Source organism: Mirounga leonina, unplaced genomic scaffold (assembly GCF_011800145.1).
Source record: "Mirounga leonina isolate KUSES-001 unplaced genomic scaffold, KU_Mleo_1.0 Mir_127, whole genome shotgun sequence".
Lineage (NCBI taxonomy): Eukaryota > Metazoa > Chordata > Mammalia > Carnivora > Phocidae > Mirounga > Mirounga leonina.
Window position 1 is genome coordinate 58,166,043 of NW_023270316.1, and position 14,996 is coordinate 58,181,038.

The 14,996-nt window shown below is 43.7% G+C and overlaps 1 protein-coding gene and 1 pseudogene across 8 annotated transcripts in view; one reads left to right on the top strand and one right to left on the bottom strand.

Annotated features, from left to right (window-relative positions):
- Positions 1 to 341: 341 nt before the first annotated feature.
- On the bottom strand, positions 342 to 572 carry LOC118009443 (annotated as a pseudogene).
- A 1,834-nt stretch (positions 573 to 2,406) lies between these two features.
- Positions 2,407 to 14,996, top strand: part of CYSLTR2 (cysteinyl leukotriene receptor 2) — a 33,174-nt gene continuing 20,584 nt past the window's right edge. For 5 of the 8 annotated variants that reach the window (XR_004678929.1, XM_035003403.1, XM_035003405.1 and 2 more), the window contains exon 1: positions 2,781 to 3,192. The gene's annotated coding sequence lies outside the window, so the exon portion shown is untranslated. Of the gene's footprint in view, positions 2,617 to 2,780; positions 3,193 to 3,259; positions 3,282 to 14,996 lie in introns of those variants that run through there. The other 3 variants (XM_035003402.1, XM_035003406.1, XM_035003407.1) reach the window with 3 other exon arrangements.

Below are 14,996 nucleotides of genomic sequence, written 5' to 3' on the forward strand. Positions count from 1 at the left end.
GTGCAATCACTATCCATCTCCAAAACTTTCTTCATCTTATAAGACTGAAACTCCGCACCCATTAAATAACTCCTCACTTACCCCTTCCTTTAGCTGCTGGCAACCACCCTTCTACTTTCTGTCTCTATGAATTTGACTACTTTAATTTTTTTTAATTTTATTTTTTTAAGAATACGAAAGTATTTTTATTTTTTCATTTAATGATGCAAAACACAAATGCTGATTTGACATCCATTCCCTTTATCACTTTTTCTGTCACATTTACGACTCAACAGATTGGTGGATCCGAGGGAACTGCTATAATCAGTGTATGGAGCATACTGCATTAGTGTTTCAGTAGTTTATTCCAACCCATTTCTTCTTTGGTACGCTAAACCATCTGCATCAGGTTGTTTGATGAGATAGATCCGCAAGAAGATGGAGGTGGCCAAGGTCAGTCCAACTCTCAGCCAGTCGGGTCTGTCATGTGGTGGCTTCTGAATGTAGAACTTTGATCACACTGAGGAGATGCTTGGGAGCCCAGCCAGACCCAACAGCTTGCAGAAGGGGTGCAACGATGTGGGTGGTGCCATCTTGCTCTTCAAATGTACCTGGGTATGCGGTAGATGCTTTCACTTCTCTGGGGTATATACTCAGAAGTGGAATTGCCGGATCACATGGAATGTAATTCTATTTTAAATTTTTTGAGAAACCACACACATTCTACCAGCAATGCACAAGAGTCCAATTTCTTCATATCCAAGAGTCCAATTTCCTCACATCCTTGTTAACACTTGTTATTTTCTTTTTTTTGGTAATGGTCATCTTAATGGGTAGGATGTAGTATCTTATCGTGGTTTTGACTTGCATTTCTGTAATGATTAGTAAGGTTGCATATCTTTTCATGTACTTATTGGCCTTTGTATATTTTCTTTGGAGAAATATCTATTCAAGTCCTTTGCCCATTTTTAAATTGGGTTGTTAGTTTTAATTGTTGAGTTTTGGGAGTTCTATTTTTATTCTGGACATTAATCCCTTATCAGATATGTGTTTTGCAAATATTTTCTACCATCGTGTGGATTGCCTTTTTACTCTGTTTATGTGTCCTTTGATGCACAAAAAGTTATAGTTTTGATAAAGTCAAATTTGTCTACTTTTTCCTTTTAAAGCCTGTGTCATATTCAAGAAATCATTGCAAAATGCATGAAGCTTTCCCCTATATTTTCTTCTAGAGTTTTATAGTTTTAGCTCTTATGTTTAGGTCTTTGATCCATTTTTAATTAATTTTTTGTGTATGGTAATAGGTAAGGGTCCAGCTTCATTCCTTTGCATGTGGATATTCAGTTTTCTCAGAACTATTTGTTGAAAGTGTTTTCTTTTCCCAATAAATGGTCTTGGCACCCTCATCTAAAGTAATTAGAACATATATGTGAGAGTTTATTTCTGGAATTTCTATTCTACTTCATTAGGCTATATATCTATCTTTATGCCAAGACTATACTGCTTTGATTACTCTGTGTTGTAGTAAGTTTTGAAATCAGGAAGTATCAGTCCTCCAATTTTGTTCTTTTTCAAGATTGTTTTGGCTATCTGGGAGTCCCTTTAGACTCCATATGAATTTTAGAATAGATTTTTCTACGTCTGAGAAAAACATCTTTAGGATTTTGATAGGGATTGTATTGCATTTGTAGATTGATTTGGGTAGTATTGATGTCTTAATAATATTAAGTCTTCCAAACCATGAACATGGGATGTCTTTCCATTTATTTATGTCTTCTTTAGTTTCTTTCAGCAACGTTTTGTAGTTTTCAGTGTACAAGTCTTTCGTCTCCTAAGTTAATTCTTAAGTATTGTTTTTGTTTATTCTTCTTGATGTTATTGTAATTAGAATTTTTTTTAATTTCCTTTTGAAATGTCCATTGTTAGTATATAGAAATGCAACTGATTTTTGTGTGTTAATTTTGTATCCTGCAACTGATGAATTTGTTTATTAGATCCAACAGTTGTTTGTGTGTGGAATCTTAAGGGTTTTCTACATACAAGATTACATCATCAGCAAACAGACATAGTTTCACCTCTTTCTTTCCAATTTGGATGTCTTTTAGTTCTTGCTTAATGTTACTGCAGCATTCTATCCAAGAAATGATGAAGATTTTAATGGGGGTGGGGGGAGTAAGAAATGGTTGGATTTAGGACACATTTTGCAGGTAGAATGAATAGAATTGGTTGGGCTTGGATATTGGTTGTGGGAGAAAGAGAGGAGTTAAGAATGACTTCTAGACTTACAGATAGAATAACTGGCTGAATCATTGTGGTGCCATTTGATTAGATGGGGTAGATGCTGCTGTGTATGCTTGGGAGGGGCCATGTTAAATGTATCCATGGATGTGGACAATATAAATAAAAGCAAGAGAATACGGTAGGAAGAGGTCAGAAGACAGACTTCTGAGGCAAAGTCACATTTAGAAAAGGAGTAGAAGAAAAGCATCAGAAAGGAAGGCAAGAAGAAGCAGCCCAAGGGGTAGAAAAAGAATGAGGAGAGTCAGAGAAACAGAAAGGAGAAAGTTTCAAGAAAGTGGCCTTTAATTGCACAATGAATTGGGGAAGGAAGATAAGAACTGAGCAGAGACCTTTTATGTAAGCAATGAGGAGGTCATTGGTGACCTCCAAAAGAACATTTGTAGCAGAATGGAGAAAGCCTCTGCCCATGTGCAAGTAAATCAGAAAAAGCAAGTCGGTGATGGGAAGTGCTCTAAACAGCTCTAAAGTGCTATACCCATAAGGCATGTAAGGCAGCATTGCTGTTACTGTTGTTAAGACACAAGAACCTTTTAGGAGAACTAATAGCCACTTAATACTCCTGAGTCTAGCCCATCACATCCCCAAGATCTGTTGTGAAAGATGCTAATCAAAACAGTCGTTAGAGGGACAGGGTTAATCCAGTCTTCTTCCTTTTAGATGTAGTCCCTAACTGAAATAGTTCCCCTTCTTCTTAAGAAGGAAGCCAGACCAACGCCCCCACCAAGTCCTATAAAGCCCAGACAGACCAGCTGACCAAAGTTCCTTATTCTCTTGCTGTTAGCTGAAACTTTTTATAAAATAAATTTGCTGTTTCACTTTTCTTTTAAATAAGCAAACTGAATTACTTGGAGGAGGAAAGCAGGAGGAATAGAGGAGACAGAGCGAAGCCAGCTGGAACACAGAGACCTTCGGGTGAGCATTTTTATCTTTGTTTTGTTCATTCGTTATTGAGAATTGGACCTTGCTGATCACTTCATGGTCAGAAGCATGCCTTCTGAAAAGTAAGTTTATTTTGTTCTACTGTACATTTCTTTCTACCATATACATGGCTGTTTAAAAGATATTGGGAAAGTACAAAAAAAGGAGAAGAAAGCAAAACCACCACTAAGCTAATCTCTATTGACATTTGGGGGTGGGTATTTCTTTCCATTCTTTTTTGCACGTCTGCATATAATTTTAGTTTGATTTCCACTGTTGTGTCCATATAGCATGGATTACTTGATGTTCATTTTTTCCATTAGAGCATAAACTGTTTCTACATTGCTGTAAATTCTTCACAATCCTAATTTTAAATTGCTGGATACTGTTGCATTGAGATTTACCATACCTCGCGCAAGCATTCCCCTGGTTTTGACCAGATAGCATCTTTCCTATTTTTCATAGATTGGGTCATTTTATTACGTAAAATGTATTTTTTCCCATTCAGGGGAGAGAAGGTTTTTTGGGGGAGAGGAGGTTAAATTTGAGAATGTAAGTGTCAGTGGTTTTGCTCAGAGGTTAAATGAGAAGGAGAGCATGTGTGAGAGCGTATATGTGTATCTGTTTATTACCCCTTTGGGACCTGAATTTGGTTTAGCTGCACATTCAGCCAGAATCACCTGATTCTGAGGAAAGTAAAAAGTATCCCTAGAATAACTGAAACTTTGATTTTGGAGATAAGCCAGTCATCTGTAGTAGTTTTTGTTCTGTTTTGTTTTTTTCAAAAAATTTCCCAGGTTGTTCTAATGTGTGGCCAGCATAATAATAGCTGTCATTCACACCTAGGTCATTTGAAATATTTTCCTGTCTCTGACACATACCTGAGATCAATACATATTAAGGGAAGGAGAGGTACAATTTCAGGCAAGCCACCCAAATCTCCCTTTGTATACTATATTAATAATGCAAAAATAATTTGTAGGAAACATAAAATGAACAAAACCTCTAGAAATTTTTAAAAAGATTTTATTTATTTATATGAGAGAGAGAAAGTGAGTGAGAGAGAGAGAGAGTGTGCACGAGTAGGGGGGAGGGGCAGAGGAAGAAGCAGACTCCTGGCTGGGCAGGGAGCCCAACCCTCTATCCCAGGACCCCAAGGCTCCATCCCAGGACCCCGGGGTCATGACCTGAGCTGAAGGCAGACAGACGCTTAACCGATTGAGCCACCCAGGCACCCCAAAACCTCTAGAAATTTCTATCACCCACCTTAACCACATAAACTCTTGTGATGAGAATCTACAAATTTCAATTTACTAATGCTTTAAAGAGATGGATTTGTTTCCAGTGCATTGGTTAAAAGTTAGAGAGGTTGGGGCTCCAGAATGCTGCAAATGAATCAAAATTATGCCCAGCATCTGTTAGTATTCTGCCTTCCTACTGGCCTGGGGTCATAAGGGGTACAACACAACATAAACAACACCTGTTCTGGAAGAAGAATAACATCTTTTTGCAATGTGCTCATTGCTATGTATCAGGATCACCTTGGGCATTTTTAGTGTCTCATGTGTATTCCAGACTCAGGGACTCCCATTTTTCAAGTTTGTCTTACACACCAGACATCTGAGGCACACTAGTCCTCCAAGGCTAAGCCTGGAAGATAAAAGCCAAACAAGGGCTTGTACCATTACCCAGGGGGCTCTCCTGGATGCAGTAGCCAAGCTGGCTGACGCAGAGAAAGGCAGGCATTTGTTTGGGTTGCTCAGCTTTGCTATAGAGCCTTATCAAATGATTGTCAGAACCGCCAGCACTGCATCCGTGATTTTCTCGGGGCACTGACCATTGCCTCCTTTGTACTGGAGTTACTTATGTGCAGGTCTCAATCCCTCTGCTGACCAAGAATGCTTGAGGATGGAGTCCTTGCACAAAACCTAGCACATGGGTTCCATTAAGAATAGACAGAGGGGCGCCCGGGTGGCTCAGTCGTTAAGCGTCTGCCTTCGGCTCGGGTCATGATCGCAGGGTCCTGGGATGGAGCCCCGCATTGGGCTCCCTGCTTCTCCCTCTCCCACTCCCCCTGCCTGTGTTCCCTCTCTTGCCGTGTCCCTCTCTGTCAAATAAATAAATAAAATCTTAAAAAAAAAAAAAAAAGAATAGACGGAAAGGTATAAATAAATTAATTCATCAATAAATGTGAAGGTTAGTTAACAGCTTATGTTTATCGCTGTTGAAACTATTAACTTCTTTATATTAACTCATCCATGGAGAAAATGGTACAATGTCTGGCAATATTTAAAGGAAACTTCTCCTATTGGAATGATGACTTGGTGGTGGTTTGGGCTGACGCCCTTGACGAAGAAAGAAATGGAAGCTGGAGCAGTGAGTTGGAACCAAAGAATCACAAAGGTGGAAGGGTCCTCAGGAAGAGCCAGGGTCAGGAAAGAAAGCTTTTTGAATCTCTAGTGTTTGAAAAGAGATTTTAAGGAAAGGGGGAAGCAGATTTGAAGAAGAACAAGAAGGAAGAAAAGAGGAGAAGGGAGAGAGGACAGGCCAGGGGAGGGACAGAGAGAAGAAGCAGGTGGAGGGAAAGAGAGGGGAGTGGAGCCTATTTGCTCTAGAGGTTTTAAGATTAAGCCGGAGGAATTTAAAAGGATCCAGTCCACATACCTTTATTGTACATTATAGAAACAAGAATTTTTTATCACTAAAGAAAAACTATGTCCCACATAAGGGTCCTTCTATGAGGCTGTGGAGATAGCATTTTACCTTGTTTGCGCCTCTAGTACAGAAGACGTGATTGTCTACAGAGTACTTGGGGGCATCACAGAATCTTTAGAGGAAGTTGATTTCTTTTTATTTTGCGTTTTACCTTGACAGTAATTTTGTTCTCTTATAAATTCTCTGAGAGAATTGAAGCCAGTTTTCCTCGTTAGCTATAGCAGACACAAATCCTTACCAGGAACTTGTTGGGCATAGAGTGAGAAACACAGCTGTCAACCCTCAGATACATAAATAGTGTCCCTTTCGGGGCGCCTGGGTGGCTCAGTTGGTTGAGCGACTGCCTTCGGCTCAGGTCATGATCCTGGAGTCCCGGGATCGAGTCCCGCATCGGGCTCCCTGCTCGGCGGGGAGTCTGCTTCTCCCTCTGACCTTCCTCCCTCTCATGCTCTCTGTCTCTCATTCTCTCTCTCTCAAATAAATAGAAATAAAAAAATCTTAAAAAAAAAAATAGTGTCCCTTTCTACAGTGTTTAGCACAGAGCACCATTTGGGTCTTTTCTGTCAACCCCCCATTACCCTCATGCTGTTGATTCTGTATTCTTGTCCCTAGAACCTATATTTGAAGAAACAGTAAGTTTGTGAGGAAAAATACGCCAACATCATTTTGCTGCAAAAGATCATTGGGAATTTTTTTCCTTAGAAGATATTTATGGTGAGACATAAAATGAGGGAGGTGAATAATACCTTCCCCAGCTCATTCATTGGTCGTTTACTGGAGCACATTTATGTGCCACGAGCTGTGCTAGGGCCTGGGAATGCCCCAGTAGACAGGTGAGACCCCATTCCTGCCGTTGGTGGAGAACAATCTGGTGGGTGTGGATAGACAGGAACTACGGCTACCCCCAGGGGTAAGTGCTGGGACCGGAAGCCCATGGCGCTGCAGGGCCAGGTGGAGTGGCAGCCAGCCAAGACCTGGAGGGGTCAGAGAAGGCTTTTTCTGGAAGAAGTGATGTCTAAAAAGAAACCTGAGGTGCGGTAAGAGATGGCCAGAGGAGCTGGAGCTCGGAGTGAAGAGACAAGAGAGAGCCAGGTGTGTTTCAGGCATTGAAATAAGTTCCATGAGGCTAGAAATGGATTTTATTATTTTTATTTATTTATTTATTTTTTTAAAGATTTTATTTATTTGACAGAGAGAGACAGTGAGAGAGGGAACACAGCAGGGGGAGTGGGAGAGGGAGAAGCAGGCTTCCCGCCGAGCAAGGAGCCCAATGTGGGGCTCGATCCCAGGACCCTGGGATCATGACCTGAGCCGAAGGCAGACGCTTAACGACTGAGCCACCCAGGCGCCCCTAGAAATGGATTTTAGTGAGGGAAGTTGTGGGGAGAGAACATGCTGGTTGACAAGATCCTCATTGTGATATGCCTGGAGTTGAACTTCATTTTGATGTGATAGTGGGTTTTAAGCAGAAGTCAAATGGTAAGATAGGCATTTTGGAAAGGTTACTCTAGCCACTGTGTAGAGAATGGACTGAGAATAGCAAGAGTGGAGACAGGAGACCGTGTCCTTTGTGCAGGGGAAAGATGACAACCTGTACTGGGGACCACCATCAGCTGGTCCCTGTGATGGAAAAGAGGTGTTGGTGGAGACGGGTGCGTAATGGGGCCGGGTCTGTCTCGGAGGAGACACTGGACAGTAGGGCAGGCCGGGGAAGGAGGAAAGCCCGTGGTTTGCTTTCGTTCCATACTCTCTCCTCTTTAGGCTACAGATGCCCACTGCACACACGCTTCTAGCAGCTTCCTAGGGCACTTTCCCGGGCGATTCCCCTGGTTTTCCGTTTTTCCAGACATATCGGAACATTCTCTCCTTATCTGTTGGTTTCTTACTCTCCTATGCAGATAGCCTACACCCAGCATACTAAAAAGTTCTCAGGCTCTTCTTATCTTGGCAACAGACAGGGTTGTACGAAGCATGATAATGCATCAACTGTGTATGAGTGCGAGGCTCGGTGCAGCTGTGTTGGAGGCTTTCACCTGTGTCGCCTCCTTTGGCCTTCTGGATAACTCTAAGAGGTTGAGTACTTGCTGATGCTCACACAGTTCACAAGGGGTAAAGCTGGGATTTTGCTCTTGTTGTGATTTAAAGCTTTTCTGTGATATCATAATACCTCTATATCATTCCAGGAAGCAAAGGCTGTTTAACCAGCTACTTTTGTAAATAATTTCTTGGCTCTTAGAAGTGAATTTAATGGCGGCATAGGAAATGCCTCGGTAGGAGGGAAGAGAAAGAGAGGCAGTTTTAATTTGAATGAGTGGGTTTGGGGGAGCCCCTGAGTCATGTCATATAGTCACTTTGATTGTGGGCAAGGACAGTCCTAAGGCTGACACAATTCCTAGGAAATTTTTTTTTTTAAAGACAACCTATTTTTTTTTTTTTTTTGAGAGAGAGAGAATGAGATAGAGAGCATGAGAGGGAGGAGGGTCAGAGGGAGAAGCAGGCTCCCCGCCGAGCAGGGAGCCCGATACGGGACTCGATCCAGGGACTCCAGGATCATGACCTGAGCCGAAGGCAGTCGCTTAACCAACTGAGCCACCCAGGCGCCTAGGAAATTATTGGACTGTGGTGGGTGATGGCTTCTGAGATGACACTTGCTGACCTCTGTCTTCCTTCTGTCTTTGATGAGAAGACTGGAGGATTAGAGGCAGATATAGAGTGGCCCTGCAGCCTTCCTGAGGTTAGAGCCTGGGTTAGTCACAGATACCAGCATATCTTCCCAGATACACTGGTGAAGTGCACTAGGGGACAAAAAATTGTTGAGATATTTTTATAAAATTAAATCCATAATCAGCGTCATAAGTTCATTTGTTCTTTTAACAAACAAGGACTGAGAAGTTACAAGAGCCAGGGAAAAGACAGCACTTAGTCAAAATAATGCTTAAAGAAAATGAAGTCATATCTTCAAGGGGCTCAGAGTGGCCCTTACACACTCAGTTCTTTGCATTCAATTTGTCTTTGTTTGTCGTGGTGGCTGAGTGTTACTGGTTAAGAAGAACACGGAAGAAAAGCTAGCTTTGGGAGAACATTAGAGAATGAAACAAGGAGATTAAGAAGACAGAGGTGGGAAGAAGGATGTGAGACATGATGCCAGGCATCTTACTCTTGCGGGCGGAGAGAGGCCCCCTCACATGCTCAGATGCCAACCTTCTGCTAGGGTTCAGCTACTGCTATGCCCCTGGGGATAAATTGTTCTCTGGAAGCATTTGTACCCTCAAAATACACAGGAAAGAATGAAATTGTGAAAAGAGTCCAATTTTAAGGGGCAGTTATCCCCAAATATATCCAAAATACATCGGCACCTTTTTGCACAGGAAAATTATCCAGAAAGGAACTTCACAGGGAGAATGTGCAAACAAGAGGAGAAGAGCAAGCAAGCAAACAGTGGAAGAAAGCTTGTCAGCAAAGGGTAGAAAAAAGGCAAATCTTGCTAACCCGTAAGTCTGATGCTGATATCTGACCTCTGACACTTCCGACATGGTCACTTTTCAGCCATGTGGACCTTTGCCTGAATGTGGCGATACACATTATGTTCTTAAGGTGCCTCTTCTTCCGTCTGTCCATGTACGTCAGTGGTGGTGGTTGTCATTTTACCATACATTCTGTGGTCTGAGCAAGGTTCTCCTTTCTGTGGAAGAAGGCCACAGCCAGTGGGTGCTGCATGGCTAGCCCCACCCCCAAACTGGGCCTAACAGTCAACATTTCAAGAAGGCCCAGCAGCTTTAGGCAGAGCCCAGGCCAGGAAGGCTCTGGTGGCTTCCCTGAGTTCTCAGAAGTCGGGGAAAGTGCTAGAAGGAGAGGAAGGCAAATGCAAACTGAAGGGCACATGAGGATCCGCAGCTGGGCGAAATCATTGAAAAGCTAACAACCCAACTGCTGTGATTTTAAGAAAATGTTCTAATTAGGAAACTTAATATGATAAGGTGTCTGGTCTTTAGAACTAAAATTAGAAACCAAATTAATGAAAGGCAGAATTTTGGGGGTTTCTGAACTTTCTTGGAACATTCTGGAATTTAGTCAGCAGGCAGTTCAGGGAGACGGACCAATCAGCAGTATCCTCCTTTCCGATCCTGGCAGGTTGCTGAAGAATCTGAGGAGAGATGGCAATGGGGGCTGGAAAGTCTGGTTACAAAAGAAACCACTTAGGTCAGACAATTACAAGGGAGAAAGTGCTCAGCGCGCTCAGGAGCCCGCAGAGATCCCCGGCCTATTGCGACAAATGCTTGTGAAAGCTTTCCCATCCTTGCGGTAAGGGCTCACTCAGGTCTTCCCCAGATGGGAAATGGGCCAGATCCAAAGACTCTTGCTCAGGGATTGCAAGCTACTCCAGAAACCCGCAGCAATCCTATGAACAACCACACGTTGAATTTTCTGCCGGCCGAGCTCCAGGGCGAGTCAGGCACAGGTTGGTGGGATCTGGGAGGACAGAGCTCTGTGAGCTTTCCAACTTCCAAATGTGGAGTCCTAACTAGAGGACGAAAACTAGACAGTAAGACTCTGCATCGGCCACAGAGCAGAAACTCCAATTATCCTTCAGGGTGAATTATCAGGCCCTAGGACTCTGGCTGAAAAGTCTCCCTGGCCCCAAAGCTGTTAAGGAGAATCTCTGCAGTACAGAGAAAATGAATTAGAGAATTTCCTCCTCAGGGAACTTGCAGAGCCATAAACACTATTCAGCGTTTACTGGTTTACAGCAGATCTGGGCCAAGGTGTTGACTTCTCAGTGGCTACGAGGCATGGCGAAGTAAATGGCATTTGGAAGACAACGGGTGTTAGCTTGGTGGTTCGTGAACTGACTTGCACTTTGGGGCCCTTTGAGGCACTTTGGGAGAGACAGGGCAGAGGACAGATGGGAGCAGCAGAATGCTCCAAAGTGCTGACTCCATGGAAGCGGGCCCCTCTGTGGTTCACCCCTCCTCCCCGCCCCCCATGTATTCTGGAAGCCTGGGGACCAGCTCAGTTCCTCATTCAAAAGATGTTGTAATCTCAGTTCTTTTTGTCTCTCTTTCTATTTTGGTCTCTAAAACTTAATTTACTTTATCCCTTTGGAAAAATTCTGAAAGCACAAGACTGTTCTGAGGAGGCAAGAAAGTATATGAAGCTTTACGTGTCTGCCGTGACATTTGGGGTCAGTTTCAAGTAAGGGCTAAGCTAGCAGTCTTGCATTTCAAGAATCAGGCACTCGGTGATACTTCCCTGTTTGGGGGGATGTATCAGTTCAGCACTCTGGGGCCTCTGGGATTTCGAGGGACAAACATGTTGTAGAATCCTCTGATCCAAAGGGTTGCATCCTCTGTGCACAACTTGGGGGGCTCAGTCTGTGATCCACACGGTGCCTTCTCTCACCCCAGCCCTGGTCTGGGTGCCATTCAAGCATCATTGCCCTTCAACCTCAGAGTAACCCTGTGAAGGAGTGGCTAGTCTTATCACTGCCCCCATTTTACTGAGGAGGAGTGGAGGCACAGGGCGATGCAGTTACTTGCTAGTAACTAGTCACAGCGCTAGTGAGTGAAAGAATCAGTGCTCACATCCGGAGTCTCTGCCCACACCTGCTGCCCTCCACTGCTTCCCCGCAGCACAGACACCATACTTATTTACTTTTTTTTTTAAATTTTATTCTTATGTTAATCCCCATACATTACATCATTAGTTTTAGATGAAGTGTTCCATGATTCATTGTTTGTGCACAACACCCAGTGCTCCATGCAGAATGTGCCCTCCTCAATACCCACCACCAGGCGAACCCATTCTCCCACCCCCCTCCCCTCTAGAACCCTCAGTTTGTTTTTCAGAGTCTATTGTCTCTCATGGTTCGTCTACCCCTCCGATTTCCCCCGCTTCATTCTTCCCCTCCCGCTACCTTCTTCTTCTTCTTCTTTTTTTTTTTCTTAACATATATTGCATTGTTTCAGAGGTACAGATCTGAGATTCAACAGTCTTGCACAATTCACAGCGCTTACCAGAGCACACACCCTCCCCAGTGTCCATCACCCAGTCACCCCATCCCTCCCACCCCACCCCCCACTCCAACAACACTCAGTTCATACTTATTTACTTTTAAATCAAATCATCTCTCAGGCTCGCTTTTATATTTTTTACTAATACTCTGAGAGCCTTTTCGCCTTTTAAATCGTTTCCCTAGGCCCCAAATTTGAAGTTTCATCATAATAGTTAACATTGTTGAGTGCTCAAACTGTGTGAAATACTTCACACTCCTCGTGCCATTTACAGACAAGGAAAGTGAGGTGCAGAGAAGATACGTCACCTGCAAAAAGATCCCCACGCTCGCAAGTGGCAGATCTAGCTCCAGACCTTACCCCAACTCCCTCCTCTGAATATTTCTGTGAGCTATATAAAGAATGTCCTATTTGCCATTCCACAGTATACAGCAGCTCTGGGGGCTAAAATCTAAGTTATACTCTAAAGTCGTCAGAGAAAACGAAGAGCATTTGCGGGGGGGTTGTGAACTGCAGGGTGATTATTATTTTTTTTTTTAAAGATTTTATTTATTTATTTGACAGAGAGAGAGACAGCGAGAGAGGGAACACAAGCAGGGGGAGCGGCAGAGGGAGAGAGAGAAGCAGGCTTCCCGCTGAGCAGGGAGCCCGACGCGGGGCTCGACGCGGGGCTCGATCCCAGGACCCTGGGATCATGACCTGAGCCGAAGGCAGATGCTTAACGACTGAGCCACCCAGGCGCCCCTGCAGGGTGATTATTAAAGCAGAAGCCTCATACTGTGGAGAACTTCAAACTCATGGTGACATGGGGGAGGATGTAGACATAAGTGAGGGGGAGAGGGAGAGGTCTGACGGAGCCGGGAATTCCCCTGGACCAGCAAATCTCATGGTTCTGTGATGTTTTAACTGCTTTACTCTTGCAATGGTATACAGGTCAGGAGATGCTAATGGTTTCTAGGCATCAGCTAACAAAACCCAAGGTTACAGTCGTGACTTTGTACGTAGAGAGGAAGGGTAGAGTTCAAGGCACATCATATAAAAATAGTGGAGATAACTCTGTCCATTGATTGGATGTGAGATATAAAAGAAAGAGAAAAATGAAAGAAAACATTCCCCAAATGGTCACCAGCTATATTGGTCCACTCCAGCTGCCATAAGGAAATATCAGACTGGGTGGTTTAAATAACAAAAATTTATTTCTCACAGTTCTGGAGGCTGGAAGTCCAAGATCAAGATGCTGACATGATAGGTTTTATTCTGAGACCTTTCCTCTTGGCTTGTAGGTGGCCACCATCTGGCTGTGTCCTCACATGGCAGAGTGTGCTTCTTCTCCTAGGACACTAGTCCTACTGGATCAGAACGCTACCGTATCACCTCATTTAACTTCAATTACCTCCATCAAAGCCCTGTCTCCAAATATAGTCACATTGGAGGTTGGGGCTTCAACATACAAATTTTGGGGGCGCACAAACATTCAGTCCCTAACATCAGCTGAGTGGGATTGATTTGAGAGGGAGGATAGACCCAAGTAAGATTTGAGGTAGAGACAGAATCTCCAAATAAGGCTATCCTGCAGACGACTAGAAATGTAGGAGTATAGCTTAGGTTAGAATTCGGGAGAAACCACTTACATTTTCTAGATCTGAGTTCTTTTTCTTTATTTGTAAAATTGAGATAAAAATGCCAACTCAGCCTATCTCAAAAGATAGTCAAGTGGAACAAATGAGGTAACTGAGAAAAAAAAATTCTTTGTAAATTTTAAGATGAAAATATGGTATTTTCATATGTAAGAGACCTCTGGGAGTCGGAGGCAGAGAGATGGGGTATCGTCTCCATGGTGGGTGAGTTCTTGTGGGGGGTTATAGAGAGTGGTGAGCTGAGGACCCCAGTGGGGCTCCAGTGGTGGTCCACAATTGGGTAAAGAAGAGATAACAGTGGATTCAGAAGGGCTGAACAATCAGAAAATGGAAAACCACAAGTACTCAGGACCACAGAAGACAGAGAAGGAGTGGAGGTTTCACTGATAAGACCGGAAGATCAAATTCTAGAGTAACTGAGAAGGAAGTTGGAGAAAGAGCAGCAGAACCCGCTGTTGAACAAGAACAGACGACCTTATCCCAGTCCTGTATGATTCACAGGCGGCTCTGAGATGGTGGGGATGGGGCAGGGCAGCGATTGCCATATATTAAAAAGAGGAAGATGAGAAAGATGTGACAACAGTGAGCCCAGAAGTTCAGGGAGATAAAGTGTGAGAGGACAAGCAAAAACAAAAAGTCGAATAGGTTACAGAATTAGGTAGAAGAGAACACTGGCATTTGCTTGACCACCCACTGTGTGGAGTGAGCACATTCTTGATTTACAACTCAGAACAATCCTACAGGCTCTCTTTTTTAGCCACACTTTGAGGGTGAGGAAGCTGAAGGGCAGAGAGTAAGAGTTACGCAGCTAGAAAGTGGGAGGGTTGGGAGTCAGACCAGGTCTGCTAGCCTTCAGGTACAGAGAGTACATTCTAGTCTAGAAGTTCAGGTGGATGAAGTTGGAAGAGAGAAGGAGAAATGAAGAGAGAAAGAGACCCAAGTCACTGGAGGGAGTTTGGCTAAGAGTCATAATCAAGGTGTCTCCAGAGAAAAGAAGACATGCAGCTTCCTTCCCGGACTCAAAATCTTCCTCCAGCAACATGCCCTTCACAGCTGCAGAACTGGAAGGTGTCCTCTCCCAGCTCAGCAGTCATGTTCTCCACTGATACACCTGTCCTTGGGCTTCCACCCACCCCTCTGGTCACTGATAGCCTTCTTATTGCAGAGTCCCCTGAGACTTTTTGTCCCCACTGACCACCTGCTCCTTCAACAAGTCTTTCTCCTGGCCTCCTTAACACTGTATTCTTGATTCGTCTCTTCTGGTTTGGGGTTTGACCAGCCTTTGTCAACCATCTTTCCAGGCTCCTGTTCTCTGCCTGTCTCTTAATTGGTGATGTCACCCCAAGGTCTTGTCTCTGGCCCTCTTTCCTTCTCTGTTCTCATGCCCCTGTGTGAGGTCTTCCAACTTTTCTGGCTTCAGTCACCATCAAGTGCT